The sequence below is a fragment of the Myodes glareolus genome, chromosome 5 (genome assembly GCF_982192425.1).
Source record: "Myodes glareolus chromosome 5, mMyoGla1.1, whole genome shotgun sequence".
Taxonomy (NCBI): Eukaryota; Metazoa; Chordata; class Mammalia; order Rodentia; family Cricetidae; genus Myodes; species Myodes glareolus.
In genome coordinates this window covers 4,097,742-4,109,872 of record NC_142030.1, presented here as the reverse complement: position 1 = coordinate 4,109,872, position 12,131 = coordinate 4,097,742, and the positions used below count along the sequence as shown (strand labels likewise).

At 39.9% G+C, this 12,131-nt stretch overlaps 1 long non-coding RNA gene across 2 annotated transcripts; it reads right to left on the bottom strand.

Annotated features, from left to right (window-relative positions):
* Positions 1-523: 523 nt before the first annotated feature.
* On the bottom strand, positions 524-12,107 carry LOC125403806 (uncharacterized). Of its 2 annotated transcripts, none has more exons than XR_015001209.2 (5): positions 11,866-12,107; positions 11,289-11,459; positions 5,840-6,128; positions 3,645-3,803; positions 524-941 (listed from the first exon to the last, which is right to left on the bottom strand). It is a non-coding gene; the product is annotated as an uncharacterized LOC125403806 (long non-coding RNA). The 2 variants fall into 2 exon arrangements; XR_007233063.3 differs by having other exon boundaries at positions 526-941; positions 6,035-6,128.
* Between the last annotated feature and the right edge of the window lie 24 nt (positions 12,108-12,131).

Sequence of the window (12,131 nt, the reverse complement as noted above, 5' to 3'; positions counted from 1 at the left end):
ACAGGGAGGGTAAGCATTGCGGGAGGCTAGTGCCCAGCTCTCCAGACATTCAAGCCAATGAAAAATTCATGAGGCAATGTTTTATAGCCAATGTCTAATACCACTGCTGGATCACAAGCTGATCCGAGCCAATCAATAGAATTCATCACTATGAAGGGAACTAGCGAGGGAATGTTTATGAGAACTGGGGGTGTTTCAAGCCAAGACCAGTTTCTGGCTAAATATATGTCACCCTTAAAGGCACAGAATGTACTTTGAAAATGGACTTGGTAAGAAGAACTCTCCCCTGGATTTCAAAAGTCTTTCAAACGTTACGGAGGGGGAGGGGAAGAGGCGCTTTTGAAATCCAGGGAAGAGGAGTGTTGTGATTATTTTAGAAAGCCGATCTGAGGACTACTCGAATAGAAACTGCTTTGTTTCAGTCTGCCGGTCTGTGATTTCTTTTTAGCAAGTCTAGAATTTTTTTTTATTAAAAAAACTATTCATTTCCTCCAGATACAACTGGAAATACATGAGAATGAAATTATATCTATATAAATTATATATATTATATATATATAATATATATAAAACAGTAGTCAGAGTTGTAGGTTAGGTCATTAAGTCGCAGTTTAATGATAAAAAGCTTTTAAGGCCATAGGAACACCAGCCCAACTCTTGTGGCTTTCTCTGCCCAGGTGCTGTTTCAAGCAGAGCCTTGGTAGAAATTAGAATGAGCTCAGAAGTCTGCTAAGGACTTGAGAGTGACACTCAAGCCTCGTTATGTGGGAGAAGAGCTGTGAAAACAGGCCATCAGTGTGAATGTTCCAGGCATGGCTAAAGTAGGGCCCTCCTGAGGTCTTCTAAGTAGGTTCCATTAGGTGTCTTCTCTTCCACTCCCACCTTTTGAGTGATGGATCCAACCTCAGGAGGTCACAAGTAGAAAGTCGTGGAAAATTCGCCTGTGAGACAGAGACAGGAGAGGAATGCTAGAGAGGGGCGAGGTAAGGTTCGTTCCTGATGGTGGTGTCATCACCACCATCAAGATGTGCCTTGCGTTTTTGTAAGCAGGTCAGATTTCTTTCTGGACTGCAAACAAGATCACTGTTTGAAAACTAGAAGACTCAGAACAATGAAAGAAAGAAAATAAGTCATTCATGAGTTTAATATCCTGATAAACCACTTAACAAAGTGGCTCATTCTTCCAAGTCTAACAAACATACATACATGTACACAGACATGCATATGAATGCTGCATGCGCACATGCACAAATACTCAGGTGCATGTGAGACTCAGCTCGAGTGTGAATGGTTCTGTGCCTTGGGCTCTTCATATATCTTACTCTGACATGTTCATCTTATAGTAGGCAGATCTACTTCACTGTCCATGGGAACTCTGTTACAGAGACACATTCTCTGTCACAAGGCCATGTGTTTACTAAAGCCCCAAGCCTAGCCCACCTGCACCATCTTTGTTCTTGAACACTTGTGTAGTTCCAGTGTCCTTAAGCTGAAGCCTGCTCTGTTCTTCCTTGGGAAGTTCAGGTTTGGGGATACAAGCCTGAGCTGCAGCCCTGAAGCTGCATGCCATGGGGAGCTTCTGAGGTAATCTCATCTTTAGTTTATCACCACAGCAGGGAGATAGTACTGCCTATCCGGGAGTCATGCTAATCTAAGGACTGGCCAGAAGAATGATGCCATGAAGAGAACAAAAACAGAGAGAGTGTCACAGAGGAAGCAAGGTTGAGCAGACAACTTGCTAAGTGTTCAACCGGTAGATGAGGTATTAGAGATCGGAGGAGAGGGAACGAGAGGGCGGGTCATTCCAAAGGGGGAAACAGGTACAAGGACTGGCTTATACAGTGGCCCAAGTATGGTATGTATGATAGGTACAGTATGCACACTATATATACTATGTACAGTACATCTCTGGAGTGTAGGTGGGTGGGAACCAGGCATCTCCAGCACCTGCTTGAGGCTCAGACGTAGGCCTTCACTACGTTGGAAATACTTTTTCCATCCTTCAGATGCTTCATCTTCTCTGTAAAACCTCTTTAAACTATGTACCAAATAAATGGGCATTTGATTTTATTCTTGGGCGTTTTTGTTTGTGAGACAATCTCATGTAGCCCAGGCTATCCTGAAACTGGCTGTGTAGCCAAGAATCACCTTTAGTCCCTGCTCCTGCTTCTGCCCCTGGAAAGCTGGGATGAGTGTGCTGTCCTGTCTGGTTAATATGGCTCTAGGGACTGAACCAGGGTGTTGTGCACAGACAAGCACTCTGTCAGTGAGGTTCACCCTCAGCCCCTCATCTTGTTTTGTATATTACTATCTAAGATTTCATGACAAATCCCACCTCCCACCAAACTATAAACTCCTTAAAGACAGGAACTGTGGTTCACATTTGTTTTTCATTTCTTCGGACACCCAGTCCCCAAACCCAGTGCTGCTATGTAGGATTCTTCGAAGTAATACTGGCCTGGAATTTCTTGAAGTCCAGGTCCTGAGTACCCATGAACCTACCAGCAAGCAGTGGCTTCCTTCCCTCTGCTGCAGTGATGTTTACTCAGGCTGTAGTGTCACTTAAGTGATGCTAGCTTGCACTTCTGATTTTTGGAGAAGCGATGAGTAATAACTTTACAGGAATTTAGTAAGATTCCCATTCGAAGGCCCTAGCTCTAATCAGCCTTTGAATTTACTGCTAATTAAGTTCTCAACCGTGAAAAGTTGTTATCTGGGAAGACTGGGACTTAACAGATGAAATAAATCTTTTTTCAGTTTTGCCAAGTGTCAGCCTATGACATCAGGCAAGCTGTCTATGTACTTGCAACTAAAGTTTTCTCCACTAAAATGGTTGTTGTGTGTGTGTGTGTGTGTGTGTGTGTGTGTGTGTGTGTGTGTGTGTGTAGACATGTGTATGTGTGAGTATAGGTACCAGAGTTGTCCAGAAGAGGGTGTTAGAATACCCAGAGTTGCAGTTATAGTAAGCTGACTGATATCAGTGTTGGAAACTGAACCTGGGTCCTCGGCTAGAGCAGTGTGTACTCTTAACCACTGAGCCATCTTTCCATTCCTGAGTTTTCTCCATTTTTAACACTAGAATAACGGGGGCTGGGGAGATGGATCAGCAGGTAAGAGCACTTGCTGTTCAATTTCTCAACAGCCACGTAAGAAGTTAGATGTGGCCTCTCAAATGTGGCCTCTCAAACCTGTAACCCCCGATTGATTGGGAACAAAGACAGGCGACTCCTGGGGCTCAGTGGCTGCCGGCCTAGCTTCATGTTCATTGAGAAACTCTATCTCAAGGGTCTACAGCAGGAAGTGAACAGGCACCCAAAGCCTTCCTCTTGCCTTCACACAGAATGCATAGCACACACATATACATATACCATGCACATATCTACAATACAGTAAATAAGTAAACAGCTGAAATGATAACAGCTTTTGATGCTTTTGAATTATAAGGATTAAATGTGGGATAGATATGAAATTAATTGGTAATATGTGAGCCGTCAAATAAAAAACCAGAGAATTTTTATCCTTTTACAGACTAAAGTGATCTTGTTTTATTCCTAGCATTCAGGATCCCTATGCAAAATTTACTGAGAGGTAAATCTGAAAAGTTCTTTCAAGTCACTGAAGTTTGATCATCCATCAGTGCGTACCTAGGAGAGCAGCTAGGCACCTTCTCAAGCAGCTCACACGTGTCAGAATGGCCATGTCTGCATAATTATCAGGTCATCAGGGAGGTGGGGGACAAAGTGTCCTGTCTTCCAGCTGTCCTTGTGGCATAACCCCAGCTTGAGCAGTTGACCAGACGAACCCTGGAACACAAATTAGCTTTGACAGAATTCTACATTCTCGGCTGACTTGAGAAACAGGAAAGGAACTGCTTGAATTTGTTATAAGAAGGTGGGTAACAGCACAAACACACAAGTGGACCCCAAAATGACTCCAAAAGAGAAGGGGAGGGGAAATTACGGAGAGAAACAGTTGTTTCTAATAGCAGACACCACAGAGCTCTGACTCAGAGCCTGTGGCTATACAAGGTGTTACTGCAGCTTGAGAGACTCATCTACCCTCTCTGAGCTCCTGTAAAATGAAAATAATAATACTTATTTTGAAAGGATTATATGAAAAATTTTACAAATAGAAGAATGCTCTTTGATTATGAAGTGATTATGAATTCACCTATCTGATGTTCAGACACCCGCATGATGTGTATATCCCTGGGCCTTCCCAGAGTTATTAATGAAGGTATATGCCCTGCAAGGTGCAGGCCAGAGGAAGAAATCCTCTCCCCCATCCTTAAGGTACAGGAGGTGGGGCCTAGTCTAGCTGGCATTTCTGCATGTACTTATTTATGGGGGCACACATGAACAGAATACTCCTGTTCTCACACCCCGCCTCTACTTCCTGTCTGGTTGACCCACCTTTACTTTCTGCCTGGCCAATCAGCATTTATTTAAAATATGATTGACAGAATACAGACAACTCTCCCACAGGGCTAGACTCAGAAATCACAGTCCTCTGTCTGAACAGTGAACAGCACTTTGAAAAAATCATGCAACAACTAAGTTGGAACCATCTTGAGCAGATGGTACCCCAAACAGGTCTTATAGTAGCGATATCAGCATCACAATGTCATATCAATCAGGTGGATTTATTGTTGTGGGGCCCCATCTTCTTCCTGGAAACTTCAAAGATTACTGCAGGAAAATACATTGTTCATTGTGGAAAACTTAAACATTGTTTATATGGACATATATTAAAGCATGAAACAATCCCACACCAGTTTGGATTCAAAGGGTTATTTATTTGAGGGCAAAAAACTTACAGAACACCATCCTACATGGCAGCCAGGAAAGGAGTCTAGTCGCTGGAGCATGAGAGTGAGCAGAGGGCTGCCACTGCTTTTTAAAGAGAAAGAGACCACACCCCAGTGGGCTGGTATCTCAATGGCTCTTGGCTGAAGGAGCAGAAGGAGCTCCCACAGCACCTCCCCCTTTTGTTTAAGTAAGAGAGTTCTAAACCTACTATGAAATTATATACAATAAGAACAGTTATCCTATTCTAACTAGCTTAAGTCTTATATAATAAATAATTTGGCCAAGTCATGAGAGGAAAGTAACTACATTTATCTAGTCTTCAACCCCATCAAAGATCTGAGAAGGGAAATAATGTTACCTGAGTAATTAGGAAGTGCAGTCAAACAACTTCTAAAACATGCAACAAATCACAGAGACAACTGATTATCTGGGCCATCACCCAAAGTCACATTTGCAGCATTAAAGCAACCAACTTTGGCTAAGGCCTAGAATAACTGACAGATTATTTTTAAATGCAAGAAATTTTTCAAAACCATCTTACCCTGTCTTGGCAAGATTTGACAGTTCTGCTTATCCATTTCCGGATACTATGTATTTTGTCAATAGTTGAGGTATGGGCAACATAGATAAGAATAATGGGTTAATATAAGCTATAAGAGCTAATAAGAAGACTGAGCTAATGGGCCAATCAGTTTATATCTTATGGAGACCTCTGTGTGATTTTCTTTGGGGCTAAACAACTGTGGGAACCGGGCAGATAGAAACCTCAACAAGCCACCCCTCCTGCTACAATATATTCAATGAAAGGTACAATAGAGACAGAAATAGGTATGAAGAAAAGTAGTTTTTTCTAAATTCTTTTTTCTGTCCCATACCAGATAGCTCCTGACATGAGACAGAAACTCTGAAATTTTCTTTTAACAACATGCTTGAATTTAGAGAAGAACAGAGCCATTGTCCTACTCCAAAGCCAGCTTTGATTTTTAAGTGAATCATTACTATAATTCTATTGAGTATTCAGAGATTCTTACCCTCAGATGACATGTCCTCACAAGTGATAATTCTCTTTGCTTGGTGATCCTATATGAATAATTATCTTTTCCTCCTAGGCATCTATATGTCCAGAGTCTCTTGACTTTTTGAAGATGAGTGTTTTCCTGCAAAGACAAGAACAGAACCCTGCTCCAACCCTTATGAGGTTCCCTTACCACCTTATTAATTCTCACCTCTGTGGATGAACTGTCTTTTCTTTCTCAAGAGATTTCTCTTTTTCAAACCAAATCTTTATTAATTTTGATGGTATCCATAACTTTTCTTCTCCTGTTGAAATAAGAACAAAGCCCCTTCCCCAATGTAACACTTCTCCTGTCTTCATTATAAGATCAACACATCCTTGAAACACACCAGCTGAATTAATTCAAAAGACTTTTCTGTTATCCAATATCTGTCTGCTGCTGTTGCTCCTTTCTCATTAGTGTGAAGAAAATTCAAGGTCAATAGAGCATTATGCAGTCTATTTCTGGGGGTATTTTCTATTCCTTTCTGTTTGTTTAACATATCTTTTATAGTTCAATTTGATCTTTCTATAACTGCCTGATTTGTAGGATTGTGTGGTATACTTGTAATATGCTTTATGTTATAATAAGCAAAAAACTGTTTCATTTTCTTAGAGACATATGCTGGACTATTATCTGACTTTATTTGTAGTAAAAGGAGGCAGTGGGCTGCATTCCCAGCTGCATTCCTGGCACCTGGCTGCCTGGCTAGTTTACACCCGAAATAATTACATGGAAACTGTATTCATTTAAACACAGCCTGGCCCATTAGTTCTAGCCTCTTATTGGCTAACTCTCACATATTGATTCAACCCATTTCTAATAATGTGTATTGCCACTTGACTGTGGCTTACCGGCATGAGTCTAACCAGCATCCGTCTCAGAGAGGAGAGCCATGGCATCTGCCTGACTCTGCTTTCTTTCTCCCAGCATTTTGTTCAATCTACTCTGCCTATCTAAATTCTGCCCCATCAAAAAGCCAAAGCAGTTTCTTTATTTGACCAATGAAAGCAACATATAGAAAGAAGACCCTCCTACACCATTTATTTGTGCAGGTACACCATTGGTGGCCATAACGTCTAATAAATGTGTGATTACTGAAACAGCCTTTTCTGAACTCAAAGCAGTTGCCCATTGAAAACCTGAATAAGTGTCAATGATGTGGTGCACATATTTTAATTTTCCAAATTCTGCAAAGTGGAACACATCCATCTGCCAGATTTCATTCCTTTAAGTATCCTTTGGGTTAGTCTCTGCAGATAGCAGTGTTTGGTTATAGAAAGAACAATAGGACATCTCTTTATAATCTCCTTAGCTTGTTGCCATGTAATAGAAAACTCTTTCTTTAAACCTTTTTATTGACATAATGTTTCTTAAGGAATTCTGAAACCTTCAACACACTTCCAATCAGTAATCAATCAATTTCTGCATTAACTTGTGCTAGAGAACCTGGCAGACCCATATGGGATGAGATGTGTGTTATGTATATGGAACAAAACCTATTCCTGATTATATCTTGAATCTGAATGAATAATGAAGTCAATTCTGTATCATCTGGTATAAATTCAGAGTTTCAATATATAAGACAACTCTTGCTGCATATTGTGAATCAGTAACTATATTAAGAGGTTCTTTAAAATCCCTTACCACCATGAGAATAGCATATAATTCTGCCTTTTGGACAGAATTATAAGGGCTTTGTTCCACCTTACTTAAATTTTCTGATCTGTAGTCTGCCTTCCATGATTTATTTGCATCAGTATAGAATGTATGGGCTCCAGTTATTGGTGTGCCCCATTCGATGCATGGAAGGATTCAAGTAATTCTCTTTATAAGGTTAATTCTATCACTTTAGGGATAATTGCAATTAATCTCTCCTAAAAAATTAGCATTAGCAAAAGGTCTTCGCCAAGGTTAATTGTCTTTCCATAATTTTTTAATTTCATCAGTTGTAAAAGGCACTATAATCTCTTTTGTGTCTATACCTGCTGGTTGATGAAGTCTCAGTTTTTCTTTTATAATTAATTCAGAAACTTTTTCCACACAAATTTTCAATTTTTACTTGGTTTATGTGGTTAAAAAAAAACTTTCCTAAGATAATATCTTCCCTTTGCATAAAATTCTTGTAGGGGAAATTCTGGAAGGCAATATGACTAGAATACAATTAAGATTTGGATTCACCCTTTTTACATGTGCCTTCAGTAATTTTTCTTCAACAACAATCAATTCTTTTTTCACTTCAGCTGTTCATTCTCTGGGACTATTTAAGTCTTTGTCATTATCTAAGGTTTTTTTTTAAAGGAATGATTAGATCAGGTATTATCCCAATAGTTGGTTGTAGACTGGAAATATCTCCTAACAATCTTTGAAAGTAATTCAGAGTCCACAGTTGGTCTCTGCTTAGTTGTGCTTTTTGTGTTCTAATTTTCTGTAAACCTAATTTATAACCTAGGTAATTGACAGAATCTCCTCTCTATTTTTTTCATGAGCAATTTGTAAATCCCATTTTGGCAAAACTTTCTTTACTTCTTCAAACATTCTTTCTTAAGTATCTATGTTTGAATCAGATAGCAAAATGTCATCCATGTAATGGTAAATTATAGATTTAGGAATTTTTTTACATATTATTTCCAATGATTGACTTACAAAGTATTAGCATAGGGAAGGGCTATTGAGCATTCCTTGTGGAAGGATAGTCCACTATTATCTCCTAGTAGGCTGAGAATTATTATAAGTAGGCATCGTAAAGGCAAATTTTTCTCTATCCTTTTCTTGTAAAGGTATAATGAAGAAACAATCTTTTAAATTAATAACTATAAGAGGCCATACTTTTGGTAATAGAGAAGGCAGAGGAATTCCAGATTGTAGAGGGCTCATAGCATGAATTACCTTGTTGACAGCTCTTACATCTGTCACCATTCTCCATTTACCAGATTTCTCTTTAACAACAAATATAGGAGAATTCCAAGGGCTGGTTGATTGTTCAATATGGTGAGCATCCAGTTGCTCTTGTACCAGCTGTTCTAAAGCCTGCAGTTTGTCTTTTGTTAAAGGCCACTGTTTAACCCATATTGGTTTCTCAGTTAACCATTTTAAAGGTAGGGCTGTTGATACCTCTAAAGGTTTGCCAGTTGCTTTATGTTCTTGTACAGCCTGAATGGCTGGTGACCTTTGTGTATAGTACCTTATAATAATCCTGGGACTACAGGAATGTTAACCTTGGTATTCCTTTGCTGCAGCAGGTCATGACCCCATAAATTCACTGCAATATTAGACACATACGGCCTCAGCCCTTCTCTCTGTCCTTCTGACCCTATGTATTCAATCCATCTTGTGTTTATTTCACTTGAGATAGGGTTCCAATTCCTAGGAATTAAACATCTGTCTTTTGAAAAGGCCAATTTGGATGCCAAGATTCTGGAGTAATAGTACTCACATCTGCACCCATGTCTATCAAACCCACAATTACAATGCCATTTATACACATTCTTAGCTTTGATCTTTGATCATTTATAGAAGTCTACCAGAATATGTTTCCTATTTCCTATTGGAATTTTTGATTTATCCTTCATATTTATTCCATCCTCCATAACAGTATGGTCTTTTACAGAAGGCTCTGGATTTTTAAATTTTTCTGGTGAGACATGTCCTCCACAGTGTCTGGGAATGACTGAATCACTTTTGACTTGGGGGCCTCTGAGAGGCCCGCTAAGGAGTTTCCCAATGGTATTGGGTTGCCTTGTCTGTCTTTTGTTGATCTGCATTCATTGGTCCAATGTCAGCCTTTGCCACACCTTCTACATATACCTGAAGGCTGAGTTTTCCTATTCTTGCCATTCCCAGAGCAGATATTATTCCTAGGAAGTCTTTGTCTACAATCCCTTCTCAGATATCCTATTCTACAACAATTAAAACATTTGGCATTTTGATGTCTCCTCTTACCTTTGGAAATTGCTTCTCCTGCCCAAGATTCAGTATTATAGTTAAATGTCTCAATGTTCATTGTATGCAGGATTCATTTATCCATTGGTGCTGATCTAACCTTTAAAGACCCAAGTATCTTTCTGCATTCTGAGTTGGCATTTTCAAAACCCAGAGATTCAATAAGCACTCGTCTAGCATCTGGGTCTGTTATTTCTATTTGTCCAGTCTTAGTTAATCTTCATAAAAAGTTAGTGAAGTGTTCTCTCTGGCCCTGTTTACTCCTGGTATATGATTCAATTCATTTTCCTAGTTCTTGAATTCTGTCACAAGCATTTAAGGCTGCTTTGTGGTATAGCAAGATTTGTACATCGTCAAGAACTTGAGCCTGTGGGTCAGCACAAGTGCACTCACCATGAATTTGATCTTGGAAAGTCTCAAATTTTTTTTTGCTTTTCCCTGTTCTAAAATTTTAGCCTCTTCTCTGAAATAGCATTTAAACATCAGTTGAGGCCTGTCATCGAGGACTGCTGAAACTAAGTGAAACCAGTTGGTGGTGTAGCTTTAATTCTAGAACCCCAAGTCTTTACCATTTCCCTAACAAATGTGGAATACAAGCCATAAGTTACAACAGCTTGCTTAATTTCTTTTAGATAATTCATTCCTATAGGTATCCATCTACATTCTTTGGATCCTTTTGAGCCTTTAGAACTTGATGCTTTGTCAGAGTAGATTACAGGGTAGAAAGCAAAAACCCTGGTTAAGTTATCTCTGACAGTTATGTTTAATCCTGTCCTTGTACCTTTTCCCCATGCTCATCAGCTCCAATAATTTCCAAAATCGCTTCAAATATTTTTACTACTGTGTTTTGTAAAACCTGAATCTCCTGGCCTGTATATATCTCTAGTGATTTCATTGAGGCACCTAGCCTCTGGTTCTCATTCTGCACATGTGATTCCAAGGTCTGAATTTTTTCCTTTAAAGATAACATCCCATCTTTGGATATTGTTTGGATAGCATGCAGATTGCCTTCCTGGAGAGATACTCTCTCTACTATCCTTTAAAAATTTTTAAACAAATTTTGATCATCAAATTCAACAGTATTAATTCTTTCAGATAGTTTCTCAGTATCCTTTGACATGAATTAAATTTTGTCTGTAAAATTAATGTTAGCCTTTTCAATAGTATTAGTTTTTTCAGGTAACTCTTGATTTTCGATGGTATTAATCCTGTCAGCTAGCTGTTCATTATTAGTCTGTGAAGACTTTATAATTTCTAAAAGTGCCTCATTCTTGGATCTTACGAAAACCATTTTCGTAAGGATATAATATGAAGTAAAAAGCTGAGTCCTAATATCCAATAAATGGATGCATCACCATAACCATATAAGCCTTGCTGAATACAATCCATAGTAGTAACAAAAGAGTTACTAAAATTCTTGATGGCAATATTGTCTGCAATTATATAACTTTCAAGTTTATTGACTTATTAATAAAATATTTACCTGGTATGAGGTCCAGTAAATTATTTTAGGGGTAATAATCTTTATTGTTCAGCAGCTGTCGTGCTTGCAGAATCGTGACTAGCGGCAGTGCAACCAGTGGCGATATGAACGGTCCTGAGCCACTTTGGTTTCCCCCCGGATGCTGGTTAAATATTGAGAAATATGCTTTGCCTGACAAATTAAAAGCAATTCAATCAATTCCATATGTGGAACAAGAAGCTCAGAACTCACGGGCAGGGAGCACAAACCAGAAGCTGTGCAAGTCGCCATGAGGCAGGGAACGTGGGGTAGGGAGTACATGAGCTTGGGAAATTTCCAAGTCTCCACAGGCAGTTAGCTCTGCTGGGGTGGGGTTTTTACAAAACACCACTTAGGTAAAAGCAAACAAGTAGGCAGGGGTGGGAAACTTTCTGGGCTGTGGACTGGCTAGTCCTATAAAGAGTCTGACTGACAGCTTTGCTCTACCTAGTTCAAAGCATAGGCCCACGCTTACATTAAAGCCCCATGGACCACTGCCGTGGGGATAACAGACCCCCACCCTCCTCATTGTCCACCCACCCCGCTGACACAGAATTACCTGGAAACTCTGGCTTGGTATGGACCCGTGCTTCTACAGTTCTCCTTTTCTTGCATTTGTTTCCAGGGGGCACCTTTTGGCATTTGCTCTCTGGCTGGGTCCTTACCCCCTTGTGTAATCAGGCTCTGATGGCCAGTGTTGTGATGAATGTGCTTCCTCAGGCAAGCAGGCAGTGACTGAAGCCCTGCCAGCTGTGTGGCCTCAGCTTGCACCGCACTCCCACAGGATGAGCCCGTGTGTCGCAGCACTGGGCGGCAGTTCCTGGA